The following is a 21,037-nucleotide window of genomic DNA, read 5'->3' on the forward strand; positions in this document are numbered from 1 at the left end:
TTGTAGAAATGTGTATTTTAGTCCTCACCCCAGGCCAGCTGCATGGGACCGGTCATTTTAACAGGCTCACAATCTGGATGCAGTGTGCAGCCTGAGAAGCCATGGACTCAGCTCCTAGAAGCCAACTTCTCCATGGGATCCTATTGTGTGACTGTGCTCTTTCTTCCATGCATGAGAAGAGGTAAATTCACTCTGTTAGTCATGGAATATAGCCAGTTGAGCAAAATTTCAGCCTTTATGCAGGGTAAACATGTTTAACTTAGAAAGGACTACTTAGCAACATAATATTGAATGACCGCTCAGCCCAGTTTTTAAAAAGCATGGGATATTTCCATAGATGAGCTGGAGAGGCCTGAACAAAACAGAAGAGAAGAGAACTTTGCTGTTTTGGTTTGTGAGCAACAATTTAATTTTCTAAAAAGAGCAGCTTTGTTTCTTTTCCTGAGAATGTAGGAGCACTGAGTTGTTAGTCTCAGCCTGTGCAGTTTCCCTGCTATGGTTTATCATTAGGGCAAAAACAGATGAAAGACACACACTATGAAACCATCTGCCCTCTGATTCCAGATTTCCCACAGTGGTCCAATTACTAGTGTATCCACTGTTAACCTTGCATTACAGTTACAAAAAGACCACTGCTGGTGAGATTGTTAATAGTTGATGAGTGTCAGGGAGGGTCTTTGGTGTGGTTAGACCAGTTCCCTTGTGAGTCTTCCAATATTTGTTTCCTTTAGAGCACCATTCACTGCAGAGGATGAAGGAAGGGGGATGTCAGCTGTCAAGGGCCCCAAATGCCATGATAGATGACTGTGGACAGCCTTCCTATGTGGGAGTCCACGGCTTGAGAGGCACGTAGGCCAGGCACTCCTGTTTTGAAACCATAAAACTATTTTCCAGTTCTTTTCTGTTGATAATTTTCTTCCACATATGTGATGTTTTCCTTCAACAAATCAGGAACAGTACCACTGTTCTAGCACATGACTGCATGATTGCCTTAGAAGGCAACCTTATGCTATTTTTATTCAATTAAATCTCACAAGACACTCAGAGCAAATGTTTCCATCTTATTCTCTTGGAAATCTGGACACTGAGAACAGAAACTTGCTTAAGGTCAAGGCAAGCAGAATTCCAGTTGTATGGAATCTCCCATGCAGTTTGAGAGAGCTACATAGGATGATGCAGCCAGCAAAGATGAGAACTGGGGGTCCAGTGTCATCTGATGCAGTCATTGCTATGAGATTTCATTGGCAACTAACATGCAAAATGATCATCGTCCATACATATATGACTGTAGTGGGGCATCTCAGCCAATGATTCTTAGCTCATTCATTCATTTCTTGTCATTTATTTAAGAAGTGTGTATTGAGAATTTACCATGCACCAGGAGGACTCCAAAATGATAAAGGTTCACAGACCCTGCCCCTGCCCTGCCCTATGGAGTTCCCCATCTAGTTAAAAAGTTTGATTGTATTTCCTTCCTTGATGGTTGCATGTAACTAACAGATATGTTGCATGCTAGATATCTTCCCTTAAGCAGGATGGCTGATGACTTTATGAAATTGTGGGCCCCAGAATCTGGGGTTTGGCATTTGGCTAGAGAATGGGAAAATCTCTAAGGATAGATTATAAAATGAAACCTAAAGTTAAATACTTTGCTTAATCATTTATTTTTTTTTCTGTTTATTTCATCTATATTCCTTTGTAAGTATTTAATGCTCCCTATGTGTGAGACTTCATGTGGGGTATGCAAAGATGGATTCAGTTTCCTGTGTGTCCAAAATTTCTTTCAGGCTTAGACATGAGCTAGGAATAATTACAGTGCTAGGTGTAAAGTTTCATTGCCTGGGAGAGGTGCATGTAAAAAGTTGTGGGTTCAAGGGAAGAGAGAATGAGATCTCATTTGGAGGAGGAAGTGACATCTGAGCCAGACAGGATTGTAAAATGGGGAGATAAGTGGACAGGGGGTTTATTTTAGGCAGAGAGACAAATAGGGAAGAAAGTACAGAGATGAGTGACTAGCAAGACATTAAGGTGAACTGTGAGATATGAAAACTATGTCAGAAGTATCAACAGTTGTCTTACTCAGCAGCTTCTGGGAGCCCATCATCATGTTAGTAATCCCTCAGGGAGATTGGAATATTTTTTATGTGTTTTTATTCTATCTATCTACCTACCTACCTACCTACCTACCTACCTACCTACCTATTGAGAGAGCAGGGGAGGGGAAGAAGGAGCAAGGGGTTGGAAGGAGAATCCCAAACAGGCTCCATGCCCAGCACAGAGTCTGACATGGGACTCAGTCTCATAACCCTGGGATCATGACCTGAGCCAAAATCAAGAGTTGAACGCTTAACCACCTAAGCCACCCAAGCGCCCCTGGAGGATTTTTTTTAAAATCCAAATAAGATGTGATCATTTAAAAAATATAGAAGGTGCATAAAATTATAAAAAAAAAAAAAAAAAAAAAACTTGGCAAGAAACCTTCACCCTAGTGAAACCTCACTCTGGCTGACACTTGAGTATTTTCCTTCAAGTCTTTTGTGTTTTGTTTGTGTGCATCTTTTTGAATAGTTGAAACCGTGTGATACATTCTTCCATTTAAACCCCAGCATTTACCTGTGTTATGAAAAGCTCTTTGAAACCGTCATCGTTAATGGCCTTGTACTGTTCTGTCCTGTGGCTTTGTCACACTTGACTTCTAAGCTGTTCCACGTTTTCCACTACAAACAGACTGGCTGTTGGCCAGCTAGCACCTTTTGTATTTTGCAGATGGTTAAAGCCAGGATACTTAGAATAGGCTGAGATGGGGACTGACTTACTTGGTTGCTAGGAGCCAGAAGGAACCAAGAGACTCATGTACACAAAAATCAGCCCTCTGGCTAGACCAGGGAGCTATGAAGTTTCTAGGAGTGGGGGTGGGGGTAGGGATTAATTAGCTACTAGGGGATGTCCCCTGAGAAGTTTGATCTGAGTGGGCCCCCAGGAAAGAGATCAGTGATCTTCAGGCCCAGGGGCATTTGGTTACTCCCATTTTCCAGGAGAGTTTGGGCCAACACATTGGCTCTTCACATTGGATTCCCAAGTTGGGACAAGGAGGCAGGGAGACCTGTGAAAAGGCAAGTATGTTCTGCTCCCTTCTTTGACCTGGGGAGGTAGGATGGGTAGGGAGGGGTGTGAGATGCTGCCCTATTTTTTTTTTTTTTGAAAAATGAGATTTTTCATCCCATTAGTTGGAGTTAGAAACCAGAAAAGCATTCTCCTCAGAAAGAAAAATGAGGAAAAAACTAATGCCTGCCTTGCTTGGATTTTTAGTGTTACCAAATACCTTTGTGTTTGTGACTTATTCATTGTATACTGTGGGCCTGGCCTGCTCCTCGTTGACCCTTCTTATCTTTGGCCCCAACTTACCTTCATGAAAGTTCACTCTAAGAGAAGAACATTGAAATGGAGGGAGACAAAAGTCCTCACCGAATGTGGTCCAGTAAATCCAGATATTAACTCCATTGTAAATCCCAGCAGACACGGGTGTATCAGAAATGTGGTTCCGTATGCTGGATGTGTGTTCATAATAACTGTGCCTGAAGGCCTGCTCGAGTTACGATTCAGCAAAGGAAGGAGACAGGAAGGAGACTATTAGCTTAGGGCAAAGAAACATCTGTTCCAGGAGACCCCAAAAAAAAAAAAAAAGTATACCACATTTTTCATAATAGATGCTGCTTTGAAGGTTTCTTTGGAATTTCCCATATTAAATCATGCTCCAAACTTTCTTAGAAACTGCACTTTTTAAAAGAGCCATTCTATTACTTTTTTTTTTTTTTTTTTTGAGAGAAAGCAGAATTCTCCACTCTGAGATGAGGTGGTCTTCATTCAGATATTGGCCTCATGATTTAATAGCTTTGTGACTTTGGAAAAATGATTTCATTGCCCCAGATCTTAGTTTCCCTATCTGTAAAATGAATGCAATCCTAACATCTGTCACACAAAGTACTGATACAGATTAGATGTGAGAAAACATTTTTGAACACAATGGGAAATAAAGTTAAACCCTTGAAAATGTGACTATTAATAATCTTCAAATTAACCAAGTGATATTTGGCATGTAAAGTAAAATTTTGGAACCATATTTTTCTGTCTATGAGTCGTATTTGTAGGCTATGCACATTATCACATTCAAAACAATTCGTGGTATATTAGGTTGAAATGATGGAATGAAAATACTCCAGCCTAGGAGAGTCAAAGTAAGTCAGCTGAACTGTGAAGTAACTACATATCTAAACCAAATTGTAAAATGTTTTACGATATTATGTTTATCACATAATAGTGTATTACCTAATTTTGCTCAAAACGTGTTGCTTCTTATATTTAAAATGATAGTCTTGTGTTTAGTTGGAAATATGGAACTGAATGATTTTGTAAAATTGAGAAGGAGTTAAATTTAGGGTCCCTGGGAAAACTCTATGGTTAGATGGTTAATATTACTTATTTAGTTTAAAGTATTGAAGCATTAAACACACTCAAAAATTTAATAAATATTACATAACTATATTATTTGGGTACCAATTTACAAATATATGCCATATGAGTTAAACAAAAGTAAAACATCCAGAAGTAAAAATACGGCTAAATATTGTAAATGGCTATTTTATAGGCCTTGCTATAAAATGCTATTATAACATCCAGATGCCCTAACTCAGAACCTTCATGATTCTTACTTATCGCATAACCATCGCCTTACTTATTCCTCTGAATGGAAGGGGAGCCATAAATAAGAACAATTTGGGAGAATGCAAAGGCTGACCTGGAAAGGGATGTGGAGTGAAGTGTAGACACACACTTTGTTATCACATAGCATAATTGAGTCTTTCCTTCCCTCATTCCATATTCATTCCTTATTGAAGAGTCTCTAATCTCGCCTCTTAAAATGCCAGTCACTCTGCTAGGTACGGGGTTTGAGAAGCAGGTGGGGAGATTCAAAGATAAGATACAAACTTCTTTTTTTTTAATGTTTGTTTATTTTTGAGAGAGAGAGGGAGAGCTTGAGCAAGCGTGAGCAGGGGAGGGGCAGAAAGAGGGAGACACAGAATCCAAAGCAGGCTCCAGGCTGCTGTCAGCACAGAGCCTGATGCAGGGCTCAAACCCACGAACCTTGAGATCATGACCTGAGCTGAAGTAGGATGCCCAATCAACTGAGCCACCCAGGTGCCCCAAATACAGACTTTACTGTGTCAAGTTGTTTGTGGTAAAATGGACAGATTTGTGCTCCTGATAATTACTGTCATCCAGAAAAATGATGTTGCTAAAGTCCTTTAAGTCCTTGCTAAAGTTTTAAGTCCTTGCTAAATATCATAGGTAACTGACTTTAATTTTATTATTCTCCTCTACTCATATCCTGGATGGCTTTGCTAGCTTATTGCTCCCTTATGATTTTTTTCTGAATTCCTTTAACTCTTCCTTAGAACTTCTTAATCCTTTTAAATAGCTTTTTTTACATAATATAACTAAAATGTGCACATACTGCCAGAGCCATATAGAGTCAACTCTCACCCCATCCATCCTTGTCTAGCAGGTGTATCAGTTAGCATTTGCTATGTAACAGATCACCCCAGAATTTTGTGGATTTAAAAAACAATTGTGTTCTTTTCCACAATTTTGTGTATTCATTTGGAGGTGTTACTAGTCTTGGCTGGCTCAGCCAGGACTGGATGGTCTGGGATAGCCCCAATCATGTATTTATTTGGAATGTCAAACAGGATAACTGGTTTGACGGAGGCTTCTCTCCATATGGCCTCTCCTCTTCCAGCAGGCTTTCTTAGTCTTTTAACATAATAGTCTCTGAGTTTCAAAGAGAAACAAGAAAGAATACCCCAGTGTGGAAGGGCTGTACGTGCTTTTCATGTGTCTGATTTGCAGCAAAGCTGAGTCATATGCCAAACCCAGATCCAAGATCCGCTTGGAGAAATCTCCACATCTTGTTGGGAGAAGCTGCAGGGTCACCTTGCCGAGGGGCAGGATACAGAGAAGGGAAGACTTTGTGACTGTTTTTGCAAACAGTCTATGGTGGCTCAGGAGGGAGCAATATATGTTTGAGCCAAGAAGGGTCACGCCTCCTCTTCGGTCAAAGCCCATTGGCTGGAACTAGACATGTGGCCCCTTGCATGGATGCAGAAGGGGATGTAGAGTAAAACCTTTTGTGCAATTAGGTGTTAGGTTGTCTCAAATGATAGTTAGACCTCACCCTTTAACTCCATAAAAATCCATTCAGGCCTTTGAGAGTTGGTCATATTCAGAGATACCATCAATTTCCATCTTCAGGCTTTCAGGGATCGGAGGTGGGTCTTCTAACAATACGGATTTGTGGGAGGTCAGAGTTGTATGAAGTGGTTTGTATTTTCAGAAGCAAAATGATGGTAGAGGTTATTTCTCCTGTCTCTAAATTCCTGTAAAATATTGTACTGTTTGTGTTGAATTATCTATCTGCCTCTTCTTCTCTGCTGGATTGGGTTTCTAAGTGTGGAGGCTGTGCCTTACCACTGTCAAGTTCTGGTTAGTGTCTAGTCCAGCAGGGTTACACTGAAATAACTAACACAGTCCCTTGGAGAAGAGGCAGAAGGCTGTAGTTAACCCTAGGACCCTCATTTATTCCCTTTACATTGTGTTAATGTCCCATTTAATTGTTTGCTCTCCCTCCCCAAGTCACCAACATAGAGTCAACCAACATATTGGACCACCAGATTCCTCTTTTAATTTCTTCATTGCAGCAAAGTCAGAAGAGGAATGCATTTATTTATTCTACACAAGTATATATTGAACACCAACTTCATGTCACACATGTTTTATATGACAGATGCAGCAGAAAATAAAATGTATAAAGTTTCTGCTCTGTTGGAAGGATATAACAAAATATATTAAATAATAGATATCAGATGTTGATGTATTTTATGTAGAAAAATAGAACAGGTAGAGGGAAAGAAATCCTGGTGGTGGTAGTGGGTGGTATGCTATTTTGTAAATGAGAGGCATATACAAAAATATAGTGACATGCGAACAGTGATCTGCATGTAAAGAGCCAGGCAGATACTCAGAAGAGCAGTCCAAACTGAGGAACAGTATATGCAAAGGTCCTGAGACAGAATTATGAATGGCCTCTATGAAGAACAGGAAGAAAATCCATGTGTTTGGCGTCGAGTGAGCATGGGAAAGGAATAGGAGAAGGGAGGAGAGTGGTATAGGGCTACATAATAGAGGGCCTTATAGCACAGTGCACAGGCTGGCTCATATTCTGAGGAAGATGGGGAGTCATATAAGCAAAGGATAGAAAACCAAAGGCTTTGAGAATTCTATGGGCTTGGGGACAGAAATGGCAAAGGGGGAAAATGTGTATTTCTATTCTATGATCTTTTTTTCTCCCTCTCATCCATCACATACCTGTGTAAAAAAATTTACTTTCAAGATTGACTGTGTGCTAGCAAATCATTAATATCTATGAAAATATATATAATGATATTTGGACATATGTTGGAAATACTGCCTTCCACCAGCAATAAATAGATTAAGGACAAATAGACTATGTAGCTTTTGCTATTAATTCTTGAGATACATTCTTTTGCTATTAGTTTTTGAGATAATTCTATGAGATACATTCCTTCTAAAACTGAGTCCTATGTTAATGTATTGCCTGTATTATAATTTAGGCTCTCAAAAGGATAGTTTTTAGACTAAGTCTAGACTACTTAAATAGTTTTAGTAAAACCCAACTAACTGTATGTTATAAATAAAAATAAGCAATTGTCTAACTTAAAATGGCCTTCCTGTCATATGGCTTCACATGGGATGATGCAGAGGGGTGTAAGCATTGACTTTCTTGGTGAAAAAACAACCCTCATGAAGATACTTTGTTTTTTGCAGACTTATTTTCTATAAAGAAAACCATCAAGCACAAAGAGTGCTTAAGTGTGGTAGGAATACTTAAAAAAATATTACAACAGTAACAATAAACATAAACAATGGACAACTTTTTAGAAGTATTTAGAAATACAGTTACAGTCAATCTCATGGAATTATTTTAACCAAGCCAAACCAGCCTTGTTATGAACATACTCATTTCTTTCCAGGGTAATTTGGTTGGAACTGAGTTACTGGTTTCATGTGACTAGCTTTGGGCTGTTGTATGCATTTTTGGTCAAAGAAAAAATTGAATTATCATTTTTACTTGCAGTGGCCCTCAGTACATAAAGCCTGATCTTCGGTCCCTTTGCACAATGTAGTCCTCCTAGTCCTAGAATTCATAGAAAGTTTAGGGGTTGGCAGAGGCTAGAATGCTCTGCTAGCAGCTAACGGCTGCTAGTAGAATCCATGTCTATTATGAAATAATTCCTTCAGTAATATATAGGGAGCTGCATTGTTCCCAGAGCCTTCTATGTATGTCATCTCGTCTACCTTTGGGAACCCCTTCAGAATGACATGCATGACCATCTTCAGACGGGGAAATTTCTTGAAGAGTGATTTGTGGAATTCTCCTTTGGTTTCACAGTAATTGGTTGAATCCGGTCTTAAAATTAGTCTTTTCCTCTCTGAGTGCACTCTTGCCCACTGGACTGAGTCCGTGTGTCTCATTTATTTGTGAGCTCCCCTGTGTAGGTGTGTGTATTGAGGCATATCTAAAAATAGGCTGGAGTTTAGGGTTTCGAGCTTCTTCCCTCCTCCCACCCCATTTACTATGTATTTTTTGGACACAGCTGCCTTCATTTGGATTTAATAATTAAGTAGGCTGAAAATATAAGTAACCTATAAACATATTTGGTATGTATCTCTGCCCATAAACGCTCACACTTCAAAAAACTTTTGCAGAAGTGAGTCCTTATTTGGCATATTGGGAGGATGTTACAGCTATGAGGGAAGAGGCTGATTTAAGTTTGGAAGGTAGCATTTAGGGGAGATTCTTTGGTGTCTGGTTCTGCATCCTTAGCATCCATTTCTGCAGGCTTAAAGCCTTTGTGCTCGTTGCCTAAGAATAGCTGAGAACTACTCCATTCTTTTGACCATAAAGGGAAATGTCAGTTCTGTAGTCAATCATTTAAGCTTTGGAATATGATCTACTGCTTTGCAGAGAACTATGAAGGCGCCTTGGAGTACTACATCTACTTTAAAACACAGCCACAAAATGCAGTGAGAGTCCCAAGTCTTTAAGACTACGGGAAGGAGGTCATCATGAGTCATGACTTTACAGAGAGAGGATTCAGATCGACTGTTCAAATCTATAGGAAACTAAATAGAAGGGAGGGCCTGAGGTCCAGTGAGAGGTTGTTTTCATGAGCCCTCAGCATCTGTGTATACACTTCCCATCACTAGAATCTGTATATTCATGTAACCAGGAATGCTTCCATAGCATCTTCCTGGGCACAGAGCTGTGGGCCAAGTGATGTCTTCAATCTTATGCCTGGAGTCAAAGAATGACTCTACTTATGGGGCATCTGGTGAAACTGTGGGTGCTCTGTAAATTTCAGGGAGTGCTTTTCACTCACCAGGGAGCATCATCATTTTCCAATGTGTTTGTTACCAATGAATATTTTATTAAAAAAAAAACCCAAAAAACAAAAAACTCTGACAGTAATTTCACACACTGCTGGAGAACAGGCTTCTGCTGTTTGATTATATCAGATAAACCTTATACCTTCCCTGAAATATAGGAGTTAAAGAACTTAAGGCAGCAGACTCACCTGACTCAGGTACAGACCTAAAAGACTTTCTCTGATTAATCATCAGGCATTCATAGATGAAAATATTAGGAGACAGAAGGGACTAGGAGGATAACTTACATTATTATTGGCACTTGAATTAGAATTTGTCTTAAAAATACCAATTTACTTTGATAAATGCTACCCAGGCCTTAACTGTGTTTGTGGCTGATTCCTTTGTGAAATGAAAGCGTCAATGCACAATGAACTGTTCTGATAAGCTGCTTCACAGGTTTAGAATATATTTAAAGCTAATCTTCAAGAACTAATATGTAATGATGCTATTTTATTTTTATGAACCATGGTTTTATATCCCACTGTTTATCTGATTTGAAATGGTTGTAATGTTTGGAGAACGTTAATATTGAACCATGCCAAAACCTTAATAAACTTAGTCTTGAACTAATATTTCAGGCTCATGTGGGATTTCTGTATGCTAAAATAGTTTTTAATATTGCAGAAATGCAATAGTGACCTTTCCATAAAACCTTAATAAAATTACTTTGTGATATAAACTGCAGAAGAGAGGGGAACTTTCTTGAATGAGACTATGCACGATTTATCTGCATTTCGTGGTTTATCTTCTATCTCATTTCTTCAGATCCCTTGTGTTTTTCTTTCCCTTTAGCCAAACAGTGATTTGAATAATTTAAACTAGAGAACAGATACAGAATTTTCAAAGACATGTTTTCCCTTTGCACCAGTGTCATTTACCTGTTGCTGATGTACCAGTTGTCTTGATAATTCTAATAGTCTCATGCTGTTTAAAAGAAGTAAACAAGATAGAAAAGTTGACCCCTAAGTTTCAGGTATTTAATATTGAAAGTACAATTGGGCGTCACACATAGCTGCTGCTTAGCAAAGCAGTGTGCAATGGTTTTAGGACAAGTGTTGAGTAAGAATAGCGTACCAGTTTATAAAATTAAAGTGATGGATGTTTGGCAAACAAACTGCACCTTCTCAAAATTGAAATGTTGGCCAGTATCCTGAAATTGAAATTCTTTGTTTCCCAGAGACTGGCATACGAATGACCAAAAATGACCAAAATCAGAAGCCTGTAGCTTGGGCTTTATAATATATTTTGTTCTAGTTTAGGGTGGAAAAAGTCTTAATTAAGTGTAGTCACTGTGAATCATTGTTTTCTAAACTGCTTTCTGTGGTCTTTTTGATGGCTTGGCTCTTGCAAGAGTCTTTCAAGTTCGCAAATCAAAGACAAGATGATGGCTGTTTAAGTACAAAGTTGTGTTTTTTATTAGTTCCAAGACTATTTGCAAATACAAAATTGTACAAGCATTTCCCAATCATTCTCTATCTGTTTATCACTTGAATTTTAACCAATATCCGTATACAGAATAAACATCAGAAAGCATTTCACTGCATACTTGCAGTTGAGAGAATGCTCAGACTACTTTGGGTCAGAAGAATCTGGAAAAGGGCTGATAAGATCTAGAGATGGACTAACCCTACTTTATTTTCTGAAAAGTCATTAGAGGGCATTTATTCCCATCTCACTCATTGCAACAATCCTTTTACAACTTCTAAGAACAGAGGGACATCTCAGTCCTTAGATGATGAGAAGTGTCTACTCTGAAACCTGAAAATTCACACTTTTCATTGTTAAATAATTTTCCTGATACTGATTTAAAGTTACATTCCTTTTTTTCAAAATATAAGTTATTGTCAAGTTGACTAACATACAGTGTATATAGTGTGCTCTTGGTTTTGGGGGTAGATTCCTGCAATTCATCGCTTACATACAACGCCCAGTGCTCACCCCAACAAGTACTCTCCTCAATGCCCATCACCCATTTTCCCTTCTCCCCTACCACCCCCCATCAACCCTCAGTTTGTTCTCTGTATTCAAGAGTCTCTTAGGGTTTGCCTCTCTCTCTGTAACTATTTTTTCCCCTTCCCTTCCCCCATGGTCTTCTGTTAAATTTCTCAAGATCCACATATGAACGAAAATATATGATACCTGTCTTCCTCTGACTGACTTATTTCACTTAGCATAACACTGTCCAGTTCCATCCATGTTGCTGAAAATGGCAGAATTTCATTCTTTCTCATTGCCAAGTAGTATTCCATTTTATATATAAACCACATCTTCTTTATCCATTAATCAGTTGATGGACATTTAGGCTCTTTCCGTAATTTGGCTATTGTTGAAAGCACTGCTATAAACATTGGGGTTCATGTGCCCCTATGAATCAGCACTCCTGTATCCTTTGGATAAATTCCTAGTAGTGCAATTGCTGGGTCGTAGGGTAGTTCTATTTTTAATGTTTTGAGGAACCTCCACACTGTTTTCCAGAATGGCTGCACCAGTTTGCATTCCCACCAACAGTGCAAGAGGGTTCCCGTTTCCTAAGACCACTAATCTTTGGTACATAGTTTTTCCTCTGAATGAACACAGAATATCTCTATTACTCCGTCTTCCATATGAGTGAGTTTCAATACATGCCATCTGTCAGAATAGGGATCGCATTGGTATTGGACCAGCAGTTCATGGTCATTGTTCTTTCCCAGCTCCATCAGTAGGGCTGTGGGACTCAGCCCAGTTCACCGGTTCTTGCCTTCTGTTCCCACCCAGTTATAGGAAGAGCTTAGATTGACTCTGAAATCTCTGGAAACTTCTTTTATTAATTGTTGCTTAAATGGCATGACTTCCTTCACCAACTCCTCTGTTTTGTTGATATGCTTCTTAAAATTGTGACATTGAATTTACAAAATAGTGCAAAGCAGTGGCAGGATCTGAGAGAGTTTGCTGAGATTGTTCTAGCCATTCATCGATTTCTTGTCTTTCCCAGATCCCATTAGGGTACAAACAATGACCTCTTTACTATTAGCTCATGAAGACTGTCGTTCACTGAAAGTTCAGATGGTTTTCATATAAAAAAGCCAGTTTTTAGAAGTTTTTAATTCATTATTTAATAAAGAGTGTTATGTTAGTTTCAGGTGTACAAGAAAGTGATTCAGCAACTCCCTACATTACCTAAGTCCTCATCATGACAAGTGCACTCCTTAATCCCCATCACCTATTTAACCCATTCCTCTACCCAACCCCCCTCTGGTGACCATCAGTTCTCTATAGTTAAGAGTCTGTTTCTTGGTATGTCTCTCTTTTTCCCTTTGCTCATTTGTTTTGTCTCTTAAATTCCACATATGAGTGAAATCATATGGTATTTGTCTTTCTTTGGCTGACTTATTTTGCTTAATATTTTACTCTGTAGCTCTATCTATGTCACTGCAAAAGGCAAGATTTCATTATTTTTTATGGCTGAATAATATTCCATCTGACACACACACACACACACACACACACCACACATACACATATCCCACACATCTTCTTTATCCACTCATCGATAGATGGACACTTGAGCTGCATTTGGCTATTATAAATAATACTGCTTAAACATAGGGGTGCATGTATCTTTTTGAATTACTGTTTCTGTATTCTTTGAATAAATACCTATAGTGCAGTTACTGGATTGAAGGGTAGTTCTCTTTTTACCCATTTTCCACAATGGCTGCACTGGTTTGCATTTCCACCAACAGTGCATGAGGGTTCTTTTTTCTCTGTATCCTTGCCAAAACCTGTTGTTTCTTATGTCGGCTTTTTTTTTTTTATTTGGTCCTGTAGGTTTGTTGTTCTTGTTGTTGTTGTTGTTGTTTAACCAACATGAAGATCTTTGTGTTGATTACTCTTACATGGATCTTGATAGTTTGACTCCGTCTTCCAAGCAATCATTTTGTAGTAGTGAGCTCAGCTGGGACATATCAGGACATCTAAAGTGCTAGGAGTGCTGGTGGAGATGTCGTAGGAGGCAACTGAAAATGAGGAGTGGAATTCTGGAGAGGGCCAAAGAACAGTGATATTGCAGGATCACCACAGGAGGGAGAATGAGAACAACCAAGGATGGAGGACAAAAGTGGGAAACCAGGATGAGTTGACTATAGGGTGATGGTAGAGGTTAAATTCTACAGAGATTAAGAAATCTCAGGAGCGAGATAAGGATACTGCATGTAAAGCCTTAAAAGTCCAACTTCTCAAACGTCATTTTGGACAGAATATTTAACATAGATTTCATATTTTAAAATACTTACAGAGAATTGATAGTTAGGAAATGGTCATATGGAGCACAGCTTATTTTTACTATTTAAAGAAAATTGGCCATGGGAGTGTGTGACATAGATGGCCAACATATGCCTTAATGATAAGTGTTCCTGTCTTTTAAACTTCAGATGTTTTGTCCACAAAACCTGATTTAACTCATTCATGTAATGGCCATAATTGAATCCTATTTCCTTTCCCGTTTTACCTCGAGGGTTGGTTTCAATTAGGGCAGAAGAAAAATAAAAATATTTATCATGGCTTAGTCACACTTGTGATTTTATTTGAGTAAAGCATAGGCAACCACATAAATTTTATTAAAATGCCCACCACAAATATTCCAAAATAGCGCTGTAGGCCAACTAATGTCATGGACTAAGTGGTTAGATCTTGATGTTTTGATAATATTAAGTTTTCTCTATCACATTTAAAAGACTCTAAAAACAGAGCTAAGCATTAAAGATAACAGTGATCTTTTTAAAGTGGAAATTATGAAAACATTTAAAAATAAATGCAAGAAACTTGAATTCTATTTTCTTTTAGATAACCAAAAATATCTCCTGATTTGGAAGCTGGAGTAACAAGGATCTGTGTGGGGTGAATTTGAAATGAGAAGTTGGATATTGACAGTAATATAGGCATCTCCTTTATGGAGGTAGTCCTTAGTTTTGGTTGAAGTACTTCTTATTAAAATATCTTATTAAATACAATCCCAAGGAGAGATGACTTTCCCTCATTTGGGTTGGAGGCCATATATATGCAAAATGTTTTACTGAATTTAAGGAACTTTCATCGTGAGGATCAAGGTCAGACAGTGAGAGTTTAAAATCAAAAGGCTGGGGCGCCTGGGTGGCTCAGTCGGTTAAGTGTCCGACTTCAGCTCAGGTCACGATCTTGAGGTCCGTGAGTTCAAGCCCCGCGTCGGGCTCTGGGCTGATGGCTCAGAGCCTGGAGCCTGCTTCCGATTCTGTGTCTCCCTCTCTCTCTGCCCCTCCCCCGTTCATGCTCTGTCTCTCTCTGTCTCAAAAATAAATAAACGTTAATTAAAAAAAAAAAATTTTTTAAATCAAAAGGCTTAAGTGCTAGTTCTTAACCATAATTTGAGACAATCTAAGCTTTCTGAGCTCCACTTTCCACACTCTGCATTTGAGTTATGATTTCCACCTTAGAGAGTTTGTGAACGTACTTGGTAAAATGTAACTATCACATGGATGTCCAGCGCCCTTATTTTGAGAGCTTTGTGAAGCTTGGCGGGTCAGCACGTTAGCCCCCAGCACCTGCATTCAGAGCGGAGTTGTGACAGGAGCCGTGTTCATATCTCATTACTTAAGGACGTCCTCTTCTCTTGCCTAATGAGAATGTCATTTTCCTCCTCCATGGGTCAGGCTGTTGACTTCTTCCTGGTGTCTTTGAAACTTGCCTGAAATCTTGTAGCATTTTAAAACATGCTGGGTCAAACTTTACCCCTTAAGAAACAAAATAATTGATTGCAGACACATGGGCCCAAATGATTTTCAGCAATTTTGCTTATTACTGTGGACACGGGGTGGGGGGGGAGGGGGTGGAATCTGAGGGTTTGTCTAACAAAGGGGCAGGGAATTTCATTCAAGGAGCTCCGTTTTTGCTCTTTTTCCCAGCCTGCTGATATGGCTTGAATTAGAAGTTGGAGACATTTGCTAAAATAAACTACAACATGAACCCTTGGGAATTGCTTCACATCCTACTTCTCTGACCTCTGATCTCCTTCCCATTGCCTCTGGGCTTTGTGAGAGTGAGGGATGTTTTTCAGTTTCTATATAAGCAATGGAAGCAAACACATTTTAAAATAATCCAGTAAAAGCACACATCGTATGAAAGGAACAATTATTTGAAGGCCGTTGACCTTACCAGAATTGGGCAAGCATTTGGCATCTTTAAAGTCTGCTTTGCTACTGAAGAGCTGTTCTAGAAATGTCACCGTGTCATTACCTTGTCAGTTGCTCTTCAATACACAATAGTAATACATTGTTTTTAATCTTATTGGGAGCCATTTGAATGTGGCTTTAATTTTGGGAAATAAAATCTATTTCAATCTATTTCAGGAGGACATACAGGGCTTTTAAATAACATCTACATTTATTTGAAGCCCAAGTACTGTTTAATCAAACCAACTGGGGCTAGAAGGGTTCAGAAAAATGACTGCTTCAGCCCCTGAGACTGTTTGAGTCTTCTTACAGGCAAGGAAATGAAGGCTCTGAGAGCTTAGGGGCTTCCTCAAGGACACGCAGCTAGTTGGGGCAGAGACGGGACTGGAATTCAGGTCATCCATTTCTGACCACCCTGCTCTTTCTAGACCCACAGGCTATACAGGTGCTATTAATTTAATATTGATTGTGGAAGTAATGAAATCTATAATTCAAGTCAGACCCAGTTTTTTGGGTGTGGCCAAATTACTTAACCATAAAATTTGGATCATACTAATTAGAAGACCTATTAGAAGACCTGTTTCAAGTGGTGTGAACATTGATGCTGGTGAATGGCAGTGAAACATGAAGCGTTCAATCCCTGCTGACCTATCAGACAAAGCCAAAGACAGTGTATGTTCTAATACGTACACGTAGTTTGGTTTTTTGTATTTTTTTGTTTTTCTAAGTAAACTTGACATCCAATGTGGGGCTCGAACTCACTATCCTGAGATCAAGAGTGGCATGATCTACTGGCTGAGCCACCCGAGTGCCCCTGAGGAATAGTAGTTTCTATGTGCCCTCTCACTTACAGAAACCAACACACGGTAAGTTTTCTGCCTCGTTGGAGATCATGGCTAATTATGACACCACATCTGGAAAAAAGGAAACCAAAATCCTGAAAATATGACCGTTCTCTTACAAATGAACTGAGATTAGAGATTTTTGCTTCCTTTTCCTTTCAGACTTCTTATATAAAAATTGCATAAAAAACAAAGAAGAAAGAATTTCTTTCTTTGGGTCTTTGAAAGAATTTGCACAAATAGAGAAAAAATCAACCTTCTAAAACCTTAAATTCCAAGTAACTTTTTCTCACTATCTCTAGGAGTTTCATCTCTGTCCTTAGTTTAAGCATTTGAAGAGTGGAGATGGAACAGTTTTGAACATGTAAGTAAGGAGGTCATTGAATTTGTGTGAGATTTGAGTTTATTTGGATTAAATCTCTTTGACCACAGGTTATTTTCAAGTCAGGTAGTACCTCTGTGTGTGTGAATATTATAAAAGCTGTTAAATTTGGATACCTTTTAGCTCAAAACCTAAGGAAACATATTTTCTCCTTTTATGGTCTGGACTCCGCTCCAATATACGCAGTCCTAGGCTTTATCCTCTTCTTCTGACTCCTGTGTAATAATAGCAAAGGCCTATTTATAAATTTGCTTGGAGAACACTTAAATATCAGGAATCTTGATTAAATTTAAGAGCTCGTTGTCTCTGTGTGTTTATTTTAATAGGAAAATAGTTTTTAAAATAAAGGATTTCTCAAGCCCTTGAATTGGCACCTGCTCCTAGTCCAAAGCAGTTGCCCTGTTTTTATGAAGTCCTGTCTTGCAGTCCTCAGACTTATCCCATACACCTCCCTGAGGCAACATTCAGATAGATATTCAAGCAAGGATAAAATAAAAATCTTTCCTTTGAAACTCTCAGATAATCAAGGCAAGGTGAAACCTCTAAAGAGAGCTTTTTTTTTTTCTCTTGACATGTATGATTCATATCGGTGATGCTTTGCCTAGTAATTATGGCAGAGCCAGTCCAAGGGCAAATGAAGGGCAAAGTATGGAGGACTGGGCATAAGAGAGAGAAGGACCTTATGAGCAGTGGGGTAGGGTTTCCTCTAAAGAGGCAAGCTCTGTGGAGAAGAAAACCACATACCCCCTGAGAACATGTCTAGGGTGCGTCCCCACCTTTGAGGACCCAGGTGCCAAGCTGAGCCGTCCTCAAGCTGACCTCAGAGGTCAGAGCTTAAGGATGGGACCCAGCAGAGGTGAGGTTAGGATGTACAGTCAGCCGAGAAGTGATTCATAGGCTCAACCAGCTGCAGAACCAGGTGAAGAACGGAAACTCATTCTACAGATTGAGTTCCAATTGGGCACCAATGGGGGGTCAGGGGGTGAGCAGGGTATGAGTTGGGAACAGGAGCCTGGGAACAGAATTTCAGGATCTTGGAGAAAAGGGAAGGTGCACGCAAAAATGATACTGACATGTGCATTTGGGTAACAGGAAAAGACTTTATTGGCCTTGGCCTTGGTTGTTTTTAGGTTTGTTTGGGAGCTCTCTCCTCTACGCACCTCCTCTTGCTCACCCATTCTCTCTCAAAATAAACAAATAAACATAAAAAATGAGGTTCAGGCATGGAAAGGGAAGAGAAAGATGCAAAGGGCTCAGTGTATTTGGGGCAATGAGTTAAGTCTCATAAATCCAGTGAAGAATGTAAGTGGCAAACTGATACTTTTTGGGTTTTTTGAAATGACCCTGCTTTTCAGCGCAGCTACAGTCATGTTTATTCTAGAATCCTCAAGTTGTGTTGTTTTGTTGTTGTTGTTCTTGGTTGTTTTTGTTTTGTTTATTGTTTTGTTAAGTAGGCTTCACACCCAGCGTGGAGCCTAACATGGGGTTCGAACTCATGACCCTGAGATTGAGACTTGAGCTGAGATCCAGAGTCGGACACTTAACTGACTAAGCCACCCAGGCTTCCCTAGAACCCTCATGTTTTTTTTTTTTTTAATTTTTTTTTTTCAACGTTTATTTATTTTTGGGACAGACAGAGCCAGAGCATGAACGGGGGAGGGGCAGAGAGAGAGGGAGACACAGAATCGGAAATAGGCTCCAGGCTCTGAGCCATCAGCCCAGAGCCTGCCGCGGGGCTCGAACTCACAGACCGCGAGATCGTGACCTGGCTGAAGTCGGACGCTTAACCGACTGCGCCACCCAGGCTCCCCTGAACCCTCATGTTTTAATGTGATCTTTCTCTTCAGCAGTTTTGTTCATTGCAGCTTCTTAAAGATTGAGTTTTCTGGGTGAATCTTTATTTCCCCAATATTTTTTCTGAGTTTTTAAGAGAAATACTAGCACTTATAGTTTGTAGTTATCAGGGACCATAAAGGTTTGGGCCAGAAGAAGGAAATATTTAAAGTTATTTGGTAGGTGGCTTCACTGTCTATGTTGTATATTAAATAAATAGCTGTAGATTAAATAAATCTACATTGTAAATTAAATAGTTGAGTTTGGGTTATGTCACCCTTTGTTTGCTTTCTTCACGTCACCTGTCACCCTGAACTGGTTTCTTGAGACTTAACCCTTAAGGATGAAGCTTGAAAGAAATGGTTGTAGAAATTACCCATTTACTTAAGGCCAGCTTGGTATCTACTCTTGATCTTGGTGGGAATGTGAGTACCGGGACCCAGAATTTCCATATCCTTGATTTGCAAGGCCTTCTGAAGAGAAGTGTGCATTCTAGGAAAATGAACTGTCTTTAATTCTTACCTGAGCTTCATTCCCAAATGCCTAGCGGGTCTCTTTCTCAGTGAGCTAGTCTGGGCCATAGATTAAGATCAAAAGATCCTGTTTTCTCCTCTTGTCTTGTCTTCTCTTTCTTTCTTCACCTTTTTCCTTTTGGTGAAGACTTGATATAAGGCAGTTGTTCTCAAACTTTACCTGACATCAGAATCACCTGGACTGCTGGACACAGCATGGATTTTTGGGCCCCACCCCAGATTTTCCAATTCAGAAGGTCTGGGTGGGGCCTGAGATTTTGCATTCTAATAAATTCCCAGACGATGTTTACTGACTGGGTACCACACTTTGAGAACCACTGATCTAAGGCAAGTCCATGTGACCTAAGCCTTCTCTGGTCTTTTCACTATGCTCCTGCCTTAGTCCCCAAGAGACTTGAGTCCCCACCTTGGCTATCCAGATATTATCATCAGTAGTTTAAAGAGTGTTCTAGTTAAGAAGAAACTAAGCCTGAGGGAAAGGTCAATCCAAACCCCCATTCTCCTAGTTCCCTCCCTGGAGCCCCTGGACTGGAAGCACAAAACTATAGACTACTATCTTAGCTGCACAATCAAGAACACCATGAATAAGATCCAAGAGAGACTGCTGTTTGTAGAATTTATGTTTGAGCTCCATATAAACGTACCTAAAATACTTATTCTATCATATTGCCATTTTTTTTTGTTTGTTTGTTTTGTTTTCTATTCCTCAGACCTTATCAGGGCCCTTATTGTGGGAGTGAGGAGGGCTGAACTCTTTTGAAACATTGTTGCGTGTGACTAATACCTGATACTAAGGGAGAGGCTGTAAGGGTAAACTCTATACACCACCATATATTCTGTTAGTTCTGGTCTTGAAAAGAGAGACGCATTCTTTCACTTGTGAGAAAGCAAGGGGGAAAAAAGCCCAGTCCTTGTTTATAAGTATTTCACATTTGCCTAATTATTTTATTTCTTGGGACTGCTATAATTCTCGGGGCTGATTAGGTTAATTCTGTTTATCTTACATACTCAGTAGTAATAAAAAAAAAAAAACTTTTGCTGTTTGCTATAACCCCTTAGTCATTAAAAACAGGTACTCTATTTCAGAGGCACAAAAGAAATAAAATGCCTTTACTTCGCAGAATTTTTACAGCATGTATAAAAGAAATGTCTTGCTAAAACAGATTTGAAGTTAATTTATATATTCTTTATCCCAGGTTCCTACCACACACTACATATTTTCATATTATAGAAGGTGATTTATTTTTCTTATCAAACAAAAATTTCATTTTTTGAAGCCATGTCTATGATTCAACTGTAAATAAATATCATTAATCTGCAAATTATATCTTTTCTTCTGAAAGATCAAAATACTAGTAAGCCAGGGACTCCCTAAACATTTAGAAATAGGAAACCACAGTCCCTAGAGCTCTTAGCTTCTGCCACTGAGTCCTTTTCCCCACAAGGTTGCTCCCTAAAGATGGGCGTCTGGTTGAGCCCTTCAGTGGGAATTAACTGTGTGGAAAGAGGTGAGTAGCAAGGCATCAACAGGTCAGAGAACCCCAGTCATAGACAACTACTTTTAATACAGTTTCAACACTCACCCTATTCAAGGGCTCTTGGGAGGCTGGCACATGAACTCAGATGTCATTTTCAAGGAAATTGTTGTAGGCAAGCAACCAATATCCAAACAGTCTTTTGAAACCAGTTCTTTTCTTG

At 39.3% G+C, this 21,037-nt stretch overlaps 1 protein-coding gene across 14 annotated transcripts in view; it reads left to right on the top strand.

Moving 5' to 3' along the window:
* PLCB4 (phospholipase C beta 4) overlaps window positions 1-21,037 on the top strand; it is a 424,518-nt gene that overhangs the window by 226,758 nt on the left and 176,723 nt on the right. For 2 of the 14 annotated variants that reach the window (XM_045445295.1, XM_045445298.1), the window contains one exon: window positions 16,894-16,955. The exons of the other annotated variants lie outside the window; for them this stretch is intronic. The gene's annotated coding sequence lies outside the window, so the exon portion shown is untranslated. The remainder of the gene's footprint in view (window positions 1-16,893; window positions 16,956-21,037) is intronic. 14 annotated transcript variants of the gene reach the window in all.

The sequence above is a fragment of the Leopardus geoffroyi genome, chromosome A3 (genome assembly GCF_018350155.1).
Source record: "Leopardus geoffroyi isolate Oge1 chromosome A3, O.geoffroyi_Oge1_pat1.0, whole genome shotgun sequence".
Lineage (NCBI taxonomy): Eukaryota > Metazoa > Chordata > Mammalia > Carnivora > Felidae > Leopardus > Leopardus geoffroyi.